We start from the raw sequence: 12,258 nt of genomic DNA, 5'->3' as shown, positions 1-12,258 counted from the left end.
AATCATGTGAAATATGCCAGAATTTGAAAGATTAGCATATGTGACCTCTATATTTTAATAGAGACATGAAAGTAGAAGGGGCACTATTTGAAAAGAGGAAAGGAGGAACTTGGGAAAAATCGAATCAATGCATGATATATATTCACGAGAATGTCATAACGAAGCTCACTATTTTGTACAATGAAAATGTACTAATTTTTAAAAATAACCCATGAGATTATATACTCCCCATAAAAGAAAATGAAACATTAGTCATGAACATGTACACACCCTAGAAAAAGAAGCTGAATCTGACCTAGTTCCTAGATGCAGCTATTAATCTGAAAGAGATACAAAGAACTTTCTAGAGGAACAAATCCATCATCACCATCACTAGGGAAGTAGTTTCAGGAGAGCCTAAAATCAAGAAAACTAATCAAACATTGCCATGCTCAGATCCCCACACCCCAATTCCTTGAATTGTGAAAATACCAACTTCTTAGGTAGAAAAGAGAATTGGAAATTTGAACGAACGTTTAACATAGTTTGTTTTAGCTGTGGGCAAACATAATTGAATTTTTGAAAGGAAGAGTGGGTAAAAAACAGAAAAACGTTTTCTGTTCCCACCCCTTTCTTAAGTGTCTGTGTCACTGAATGTCAAAGGAAGGAAATTGAGAACATTCTGCTCTGGGTCCTGGGTTGCACCCTTGCATCTCACCTCCAGGACACTGAAAGTGCCTCTGAGAGCTTCTTCCAGCCAGGGAGGACAATAGGACTTACCTCTGCTCAGCTTTCCTGCAAGTACCACCCCATTCTGCAGATCAACTGATTGTTGAAAATCTTGGCAGCCAATATTAACTTTAAAGGTACGAGATTGGGAAACAGACTATGAGGGATAGACAGTGCCTTCGCACCCAAGCCTGCTCATCTCTCTCTGGCACTAAAGACAGTAACTGCATCTTTCTTAACTCCATTTCAACCAAACAACCAATTTAATGCGTACCACCTGCTCAACAGAGATTAGTAAAACCTGCCATCCCTAACTGGAAAATGTGATCATTTTAACTGTGGATGTAGCCAGAGGTTTTTAAGGCAAAAATCGGGCCTCCAGCAACCCCAGCATGCCAAGCTTGACAAACCTATTTTTAGTTTCTTTGTGGGCCTAAATGAGGAGTCTGCATTTTAGCAAATGCAGCACCTACCAAACTCCTGTCTCATACAGCAACCTCCCACCTAAAGCTGAAGACCACATTTCTTCCTTACTAACTAGTGGTAAAATTAAAAGCGCTTTTGTCCTTGAGATTTCTCTGCAACAGCGCGCTGTGTTTTTGTGGCCAAGGCCAGTCAGTGTTCAACTGGTCTCACTGGCCTAAACTGACAGGTTCTCAATCACTGTGTATTCACAGTTCACAGCAAGTTCAAAAGGAGACTAGCTGGTAAATTCTATGAAGAATGGTAGTGAAAGTTCTCTCACACTTCCATAAAAGAACTGGAAAACATAATATAGTCAGTAAAAGCTTTTTTAGAGTTCTGGAAATTAACCAAAGGCTGACAGTGCCTGAGGGAGTGTTTATGCAAGAAAAGTAGCTAAGTCTTAGGGAAAAAAGAAAAAAAAAAGGAAGCTTTTAACAAAGCTTAGGCCCACCCCTTCCTTCTGCCCTAGCTCAGCAATCTGAGAAACAGATTTCTTATTCACAAAGAACTCCATTAAATGGGTCTGTCTGGTAGTTTACTAGAAGATCCACCTAGAAAGATCTGTCTACGTTAGTGGCTCAGTGTTAAGAGCTGAAGAGATTCAAGATATTTGTCTGGAACTTTTGCTAGAAACTGTCAGAACAATACGGCTGCCTGAGGCAATGGGTGACCAGATATGGCAAATGACAAACTAATCCAACACGCCAAGAGAAACAGAGGATTGAGCTGTCCGCTAGGGCTGTGCAAAGCTCTGATAGCTCTTGGGGAATCTAGAAGATCCCAGGAATCACCGCATAAATTGTGCTCGTGTGTGTGCAGTACATGAAGATGGCCCTGGGCAGCTACCACAAGGACAAACACCGGACAAACAAAAATGTGTGTTGGGGCAGACACAGACGCATGCCTGTTCTCTCTTGTCTGTAGGTCAGAGAGTCTGAGCTTGTTTTCACTCTTTTAAACTTGTTGACAACAGGTGTGGCTACAAAACCAGATATCCTGACCTAGGGTGTGGGTACTTGGTGTTTGGGACATTGAGATAGCCCATAGAGGTGGATCCTTTCCACCCTGACCAAAAGTCAGAGAATTTAAACATACTCCTGTGCTCCTTTATTTAAAATGGGAGGTTTGACATAAGGAGTGGCTGCCTACAGGATACCTGATATAGGGTGAGTTCACTGCCCCAAACATCAAATGCTTAACTCAGGAATTAATGGCTTGATATCTCAAGTATTAACAGGTAACTATTTTGGTTGTCCTTTGCGTCACATTAAAGCACTCTTCCCCCACCCCCACGCTTTGTATTAAGGTATAAAAGTGCATAGAAAACAAACACCAAACTCAGAACTCAAAATTAAACATTCAGTATTTAGTGAGTTTCCCTCCTGGTACTATCTTATGTCTCTGTGTTTTTCTTATTTCTGTTCCTTCTACCCAATGTTTCTAATCCTTATGCCCCTATGCTGAAACATGCAAACCCGCTGTGACTAGACCAAGGAAAAAGTCACCCCAAAAAGGGGCTTACAATGACTGTGATCACGAGTATTTGCCATCCCACATCCACCTCTTCAAAATAGCATAATGTCCTCTGCAGTTCCCTGTGTTGTCACAAATGGCAGAAATCCTTTATGGAGAGTAGAAAAGGGTAAGGGTAAGAAAGGGGCGATGTCTACCAAAGGATTCAAAGTTTCAGTTGACCTTCAGGAATAAGCTTAGTAATCTAACACCAGAATGATGACCATAATTAATAATTCAACACTTACTAAGAGGAATTTTTCAACAAATAAACACACAAGCAGTCTTTGTAGTGCAGGATGTATTTATTAATCATCCTATAACATAAATGTAAAGTTGCGGAGCTGCTCTTATTCTTAACAATAAACATGTCAAAATATTCCACAAGTGCATAAACTTACTAATTGCCAATTTAAAAAGCACCTTAAATTTTTAAGTTACCCTAAAAGCAAATAGATAAGACATTTTCAAATAATCATAAATTCTAAGCAGGTAATTAAACCTAAGAAGGCCCTGTGACCTAAAGACTTCAGGTTTAAAAAAACCAAATAGTTAAGGCCAAATTGTCAGCTACCTCATTGAGACTTGCCAGTACACATCTGAACACACAGAGAACCCATCACGGATGCCTCGTCTTCGAGCTTCCAGGCCATCTGGGAAACTCTAACCATTCTCTGGATAATAAGATAAACTGAAGGCTTATGTGAGGTGAGGCTGCAACCAACAGCCTGGGGAGCTCTTCCTTAGGAACCTGCACTCACATAAAGTTGGGTTCTTGACTACACTTCAGGAAAGAATCAAGACATGTGCAAATGAAGCAAGAATTTTTAAAAGAGAACAGTGAGATGTCTTAGTAGGGAAATTGCTGCCAAGCCTGAAGACCTGAGTTTAAACCTCAGAACCCACAAGAAAAAAACAGAGCACTGCTTCCATGGATGTCATGCTTCCTCCATAGCAAATATGGACACACACACTCACACAAAATTAAACAAACAAACAAACAAACAAATAAATAAATAAATAAGTATAATTTCTTAATTACAAAAAGGAGAAAGTTGGAGATTTGGTTCAGTGATAGAGTGCCTACCCAGCTTTCTTGAGGGCCTGGGTTGAAGCCCCAGAACTGCAGAATAAGAAAAGAAGGAGTGATTGACTGAGCCTAAATTCTTTTGACAGAACAACCTGATGTGCTAGAGGCTCAGTTGAGCTTCATTTGAGGTAAGAAAAATAAAATGGCATAGATTTTGTTCTTTTAAAAAAAGAACCAAAAGAAATTCCAGATTTGAAGAGTATAATAATTAAAAGGGAAGGCACCAAGGCAGCTGAACATCAGATCTGAGCAGGTGGAATAAAGATGGGGAAGTCTGAAGGCAGAGTAGCTGGGGTTATCTCATCTGGGAAGATCTAAAGGCAGAGTAGCTGAGGTTATCTCCTCTGAAAAATGAGGAAGAGAGTGAAAAAGGCTGAGTAGAACCTGAGACCTACTGACCCCACCAGGGACGCAGCTTGAGGAAAACACAGATGTCATGGTATGAGTCCGTGGTGCCAACCGTGTGACTCGGGATGGACGAATAGCCCCTCAGTGTCTGCAGAGTTAAAATAGGAATTTCCCCTGTGTGATAGTGTTTGAAGACTGAGGCAGGAAGAGCATGAGCTAAGTCAGCATGAGTCTCATAATGAAAAATAAAAGCAACCAACCAACCAACCAATACCAGACAGGAAGCGGGTGGGGGGGGGTGGATGACACAAAACATCTTTTTGTGGCATGTGGATTGCATCTCAATAAAAGTCAATGCATGCTTAAAAAGAACCAATAATTCAGCCTCTTACTTAACACTGGCAGAGACTCAGGTGAATTGCAGAGGAGTTGTGCCCTCCTCTCCCAGCCCTCACCCTGGCACAGAGACATTTGCTCTAGATTCTTAGCATGCTTCCTTTTTGGTTTTCCTTTCTGGGTTTTATTTTCCCTTTTGGGACAATAAAAGAGAGGACGCTAACCCCAAAGCCAAAACAAAAGAAGCAAAAAGAAGGAAATACGGCAGCTATCTGGAAAAAAACAGTCTGTGTTTGACAGTTCTGTATTGGGCTGTTCTGCTTTTACTAAGTAGCTTCTTCCAGTGCAAAAGGTATAACATCCCTTAGTGAGGAACAAAAGCTCAGAGATGGGGTTCGGCTGGCCCAGGTTCACACAGCTGCGAAAATGGCTCACTGGGGACCCCATTTAGATCTAAAGGTAGTACAGCTCAAACTGCACCCACCACTGTGAACAATGGTAGGCCACTCTCTTCTACTCTTAAAAAATTACTTTGATATAGCAGAGCTGAGTTCACTGCTTCTCAAAACACAACAAATTGTGTGTGTCAATAGATTGTTTTAGAGTTGTCAAAACCCAAGTTACACTCAAACTGAAGGCAGTGCTGACATGGTGCCCCTTGGTGTGGGGTGGGGCTCAGTCTGGGTCCTAGGAAGCAGCAGGAAAGAGTCACGTTTGAAATGAGACTTGCCTGGCCATATACATTTGCATTAGGAGTCACACGTGTCCCCACCTCCAGTCATCAGTTCCTTCCATGGAAACAATGGAATGACGCTGAACAGAACATGAAGAAGACTTGATTCTCCCTGCCCATCCACAGGGTTTATATCTCACTACTTCGGGTCATTTTCCCAGTGTGTGCCGGGGAACTTTCCAGCCCCTCCCTGCCTTAGCATCATTGAGACAAACATCTAGGAATTCCTGGGACCCAGACACCACAGCCTACTGCTGACCCCTTCAGACACTGCAACCTTCTTCTAGGCTTAGGGTGGAGCTATGGCACAATGCTGCTTAATGCAGCAAGAAAAGGTGGCCCTTGGTTCTTAGGAAGAGTCACCCTCATAGCCAGGCAACAACACAATATTGCATAGTGCGACAGTGCCATCAAGTGGACAGAAAACCAACACTTGAAGAAATGATTTCCGAGAGCGTGATTCTGAGGGAAGTGTTCAGAATCATGCATGGCATCAGTTCCCCTCCCTGTCTAGAGGTATAGCCATACACCACATTTTTAAATGTAGTCAATCTTTCTAAAACCTGGGCTTCCTTGGGCATGCCGTTGGTCTCACTCTGGAAAAGACGTATGCAGCCCTATTGCGAGGTAGTTGCTCTTGATGATGTATTTCGAACCCCTCCGTCAGAACTCTGGATGGTGTATCCTCACTAGGGCCTTGCATGAGAGTTACAGATTAATGGATGACACAGATTCATAAGAAAAATAGATGATAGATGGATGCATGAATAGAAAGAAGGAGGGAACAGGGAAGAAGAAAGGGGAAAATGAAAAGAGTTGGCTAAATAGCTTGGCAGCCCAAGTCAATGTCTCTACTAACAAATCCAAAGTAGCACATTTGGTTTCTGTTTTTGCAAGATTCAGTGATTTTGAACCCAAGAACACTTCCATTAGTGCAATCAGTGAATTTTACAGCACACAATTTTTATTTTTACAAAAGTGTGGTTTTCCTGGGTACTGAATACATGTTTCACCTTTCAAAAAATTTCTCTTTGTGTGTGAAGCTGCTTTTGTCATGTTAGTCTCTCAATCAGCCTTTCTTGTCTAAGTTCTGAGCACTTGTCACCCAACTGTAGAGGATCCCTAATGACAGAAAAAGAAAGAACATTTCCCTGATGAGTTTGGCTATTCCTGAACCTACAGGCTCCTTTGTGATCATTTCCTTGTGTTTTGTGTTGTTGATTTTGCCAATGTGAGCTATGAATGCACCTTGTCAACAATGGGTATTCACTTAAATAAAATCAAAACCTTCAGATGAAATTGCTCACATTAGTATTTTGCAAGGACATCATCATCTCTCTCAAACTAAAATAAAGCAATAGTTGATGTTGAATTATGGACTCATTCACATATAAATAGCTTTGGCAGGTCACCATGGAGGTGACATTGCAAAGGAACTCTGCAGTGCATCTGCAACTTTCTGTGCTACTGTCTCAAAAGATAGACAGGCAGTCTAAAGGAACTATTCAGGAGTCCTCAAGCTTCGACTTATGTTCTCAGCCTCTGCATTGGACAATTGGACAAAAAGAATCTGCCCTCAGAGGCAGATAGAGGTTTCTTGGCAATATAATGCATGACAAGCCTAGGTGAGAGCTCCCTTGGAAAACGCAAGAGGAAATTCATTTAGACTTTTTACTATACAGACTTTTCAGGGTTTATTTAAGGAAAGTCAGGCAAGCATTGGAAGTGGCATTGGTAGCCTTGGGACTGGAGAAACACCATTTTATCTGTTGACAGTCACTCTAGTCTTACTGTAAATACTTACAAATACCTAAAACAACTGCCTTGATCAGCTTTAAACAAATATGAATTATGAGTAAATCTCACCTCATGTCACAGTTCAACTCTACATGCTAAAGCACTCCACACCTGAAAAACATCTGTTAAGCGCTTATTTAGTGCTTTCTTCTCACTACAACTGGAGGAGGGAGGTGACACTGAGGTGACATCTGCCTATGGTCAAAAGGTGTTAAAGCTCTGGGAAGAGTAAGACTTTAAAAATAAATTCCACAAAAATGAAAATCTCCATCAGTTACTTGCTATATTAGGCATTTGACAAAGGACTTCAACTTGTAATAATTGTGTGTGTTTGTGTGCACATGAGTAGAGATGCCAACAGAAGCCAGAAGAAGGCATATAATTCCCTGAAGCTGAGTTATGGATGATTTTAAATCATCCATAACTCAGAATAGAACTTGGGTCCTCTCCAGAAACAGAAAATACCCTTAACCACTGAGCCATCTCTCTAGCTTCCCCTGTTTTTTGTGACAGTGTCATATCATGTAGTCCAGGCTTACCTGAACTCTTTTTTACCCTTTTATTCAGACTGGACATCAAGTCTACCATTCTGGTGAGTCTTCCCTCCTCAGTTAGAAATGCCCTCACAGACATGCCCACAGATGTGTTTCTGGGGGAATTATAAGGCCCAGTCAAGGTAACAATGAAGGTTAATAATTAATCACTGAGTCTACTCAATTTAAAACCATAGTTCAAGAGGGAAAGATGGAGGTTACATTCCTAAACTTGTTTTGCTCAGTCATGGGGCACATGTTTGAAAGTTTCACAGGACAGACAGAAACACTTTTGTTCATGCTGAACCTTTGTCATAAAGACAGGAACAGGGAGCATGCAGTGGGTGGGCCACCAGGCCACCAGGAGAGAAAGCCTTAGCAGCTCAGCTGGCTGTGACAACAGCAGTGGCCTTCAAGGTTGTCTCACCACGAGAGCCTTAGCCTCAACTCCAACTGCAACTGGAGGAGTGGAGATCAGAACAATAGCCACCCTGCACCAGGAGGGGCAACCATCTAAACCAGGGACCCATAGGCACCTGGATGAACAATTATAGAAGGCTCTGCCCTGATTGCACCTGAAGGAATATTCAAGGGCTCCACAACAATCAAAGACACCCCTGAAACACAGGCCCCACCTGTTCCAATTAAGGGAAAATGGGTAGACACAGGGTAAGAACACTCAACAACACAAAGAGCAACACAACACCTAAACACCAAAAACTAGTGGTTCTACAACTGCAAGACCAAGCATCCTAACACAAATGAAGCAGAAGAAAACGATCTTAAAATAACTTTATCAAGATGACTGAGACCCTTAAAGAGGAAATGAAAAATTCACTTAAAAAAGTGGAGGAAAAGACAAAGAAAAAATTGGAAGAAATAAGCAAATCCTTTAAAGAAAACCAGGAAAAATCAACCAAACAGGAGAAAGAAGTGATTCAAGACTTGAAAAGGGAAATAGAGGCAATAAAGAAAACACAAACTGAGGGAAATATGGAAATACGAAATTTGAGTAATTGATCGGGAACTACAGAAGCAAGCATAAACAACTAAATACAAGAGATGAAAGAGAAAACCGCAGGTGTTGAAGATACAATAGAGGAAATAGATACATTGGTCAAAGAAAGTGTCAAATCCAACAAATCATTAATACAAAATACCAGGAAATCTGGGACACCATGAAAAATTTGAACCTGAGAATAATAGGAATTAAAGAAAGAGAAGAAGTCCAACTCAAAAGCACAGAAAATATAGTCAACAAAATCATAGAAGAAAACTTTTCCAACCTAAAGAAGGAAATGCTATGAAAACACAAGAAGTTTACAGAACACCAAAAAAAAGTGGACAAAAAAAATCCCCTCACCACACAATAATCAAAACACTAACATACAAAATAAAGAAAGAATATTAAGAGCTTCAAAGGGAAAAGGCCAAGTAACATATAAAGGGAGACTTATCAGAATTACATCTGATTTCTCAATGAAAACAATGAAACCCAGAAGGTCCTGGTTAGGCATCATGTAGACACTAAGAGACCACAGATACCAGCCCAGACTACTATAGCTTTCAACAAATATAGATAGAGAAAGCAAGATAATCTATGACAAAATCAGATTAAATCAATACCTATCTACAAATCCAGCCCTATAAAAAGTATTAGAAGGAAAACCATAACCCAACAAAGTTAGCTTCACCCACAAAAACACAGAAAATAGACAATCCCACACCAGCAAATCCCAAAGAAGAGAAATGCGCACACAATACCACCATTACCACTACCACCCCCACTGACAACAGCAGCAACAATAACAACAACAACAACAAAATAGGAAATAGAAATCGTTGTTAATTAATATCCCTTAATATCAATGGACTCAATTTGCCTGTGAAAAGACACGGGCTAACAGATTAGATACAAAAACAGAAACCATCCTTCTGCTGCATACAAGAAACACACCTACAAAGACAGATATTACCTCAGAGTAAAGGGATGGGAAAGGAATTTCCAATTATATGGGCCTAAGAAAGAAGCTGGTGGTGTAGCTATCCTAATGTCTAAGAAAATAAACTTGAAACTAAAATTAGTCAAAAGAGATGAAGAAGGTCATTTCATATTCATCACAGGAAACACCCATCAAGATGAAGTCTCAACATTTGATCTTAGCCAAAAGGCCAAGAAGTGATCATAGGAGAGTGTGGAAGGGTGTAACATGGAGGGGGGCCTGTTGTTGTTGTTTTTGTCCCGTCCAAACCCCAAGTCCCCCACAACTGTTTAGTCCCAAAGAAAATCACACATAGGTCTCCATAAATTATAAGCTGATTGGCCCATTAGCTTTAGCCTCTCACTGGCTAACTCTTACTTCTTGATTAACCCATTTTTCTGATCTATGTTAGCCATGTGGCTCAGTACCTTTTATCAGTGGGGCAGATCACATCCTATTGCCTTAATGGTCTGGGCAGGAATGGGAGGAATCAACTTCCTCCTTCCCAGAATTTTTCTGTTTTCATTACATCATTTTTACTTTTTGTCTGGGTTTTCCGTCTATATTTCCTGCCTGGCCAATCAGCATTTATTTATAACATGATTCACAGAATACAGACAATTCTCCTGCACCAGAAGGGGAGGGAAGATAAAGAAAGGGGAAAAGAGAAAAACATATAGCTCAATAAAAACAATTTTAAAAAAGAGATGAAGTCTCAATACTGAACATCTATGCCCCAAATACAAGGACACCCTCACTTATAAAAGAAACATTACTAAAGCTTAAATCATACATCAAGCCTCACACATTAATAGTGGGAGACTTCAACATCCCACTCTCACCACTGGGCATGTCTAGCAGACAGAAACTTAATAGAGAAATAAAGGAATTAACAGATGTAGTGACTCAAATGGGCTTAATAGATATCTATAGAACATTTCACCCAAACACAAAAGAACATACCTTCTTCTTAGCACTTCATGGAACCGTCTCAAAAATTGACCACATACTTAGCAACAAAATAAATCTCAACAGATAAAAAAATTGCAATAATCCCCTGTGTCTTATCAGATCATCATGGCTCAAATTAGAATTCAACGACACTAATTGCAGAAAGCCCATAAAAACATGGAAACTGAACAATGCTCAAATAAACCACCACTGGATCAAGGAAAAATAAAGAAAGAAATTAAAGAGTTCCTAAAATTCAATGAAAATAACAACACAACATACCCAAACCTATGGAACACTATGAAATCAGAGGAAAGTTCACAACACTAAATGCCTACATAAAGAAGTTGGGAAAATTCCACACTAGTGAAATAGCAGAGCACCTGAAAGCTCTAGGACAAACAGAAGCAAACTCACCCAAGAGGTCTACATGACAGGAAATAATAAAACAGACCTAAAATGGACAAAATAGAAACAAAGAAAACAATACAAGGAATTAATGAGACAAAGAGTTGGTTCTTTGAGAAAAATTAACAGAATAGACAAAACTTATCTAAATTAACCAAAAGGCAAAGTGAGAATATCTAAATCAACAAAACCAGAAATGAAAAGGGGGACATAACAACAGGCATGAAGGAAATCTAGCAAAATTCTTCACAGACCTCGAAAGATCAATGCTCGACTTCATATGGAAAAACAAAACGAAACAAAACAAAAACCCCAGGATAGTCAAAACAATCCTGTACAATAACAAAATTTCTTGAGGCATCACCATCCCTGACTTCAAATTCTACTACAGAACTACAGTATTGAAAACAGCCTGGTATTGGCATAAAAATAGACAGGAGGACCAATGGAATCAAATTGAAGACCTGGGTATTAATCCACACTCCTATGAACACCTGATTTTTCACAAGGAAGCCAAAATTATAAAATGAAAAAAAAAGCATCTTCAACAAATGGTTCTGAGACAATTGGATGTTGACATGTAGAAGAATGCAAATAGATCCATACCTATAACCATGCACAAAACTCAAGTCCAAATGAATCAAAGACCTCAACACAAAACCAACCACACTGAACCTCATACAAGAAAAAGTGGGAAGTACCCTGGAACACAGTGGTACAGGAGACTATTTCCTAAATATACCTCCAGTACAACAAACACTGAGAGCAACAATTAGTAAATGGGACCTCCTAAAACTGAGAATCTTCTGTAAGGCAAAGGACACAATCAATAAGACAAAATGGCAGCCTACAGAATGGGAAAAGATTTTCATCTGACAGAGGACTGATCTCCAAAATATACAAATAATTCAAGAAATTGTATACCAAAATACCAAATAATCTAATAAAAAATTGAGGTACATATCTAAATAGAGAACTCTCAACAGATGAATCTCAAATGGCCTAAAGACACTTTAAAAAATGTTTAGCTTCCTTAGCCATCAGAGAAATGCAAATCAAAACAACTCTGAAATACCATCTCATACCTGCCAGAATAACCAAGATAAAAAAATACTAATGACAGTTTATGATGGAGAGGATGTAGAGTAAAGGGAACACTCCTCCATTGCTGGTGGGATTGTAAACTTCTACGTAGCTTTGGAAATCAGTATGGTGGTTTCTCAGAAAATTAGCAATTAATCTATCTCGAGACACAGCAATACCACTTTTGGGTATACACCCAAAGGATTCTCAATTGTATCAGAAGGATACTTGTTCAACTATGTTCATAACAGTATTATTCATAATAGCCAGAACCTGGAAACAATCTAGATGTCCCTCAACTGAAGAACAGAC

Source organism: Chionomys nivalis, chromosome 2 (assembly GCF_950005125.1).
Source record: "Chionomys nivalis chromosome 2, mChiNiv1.1, whole genome shotgun sequence".
Taxonomy (NCBI): domain Eukaryota; kingdom Metazoa; phylum Chordata; class Mammalia; order Rodentia; family Cricetidae; genus Chionomys; species Chionomys nivalis.
Note: the sequence above shows the minus strand (reverse complement) of the source record.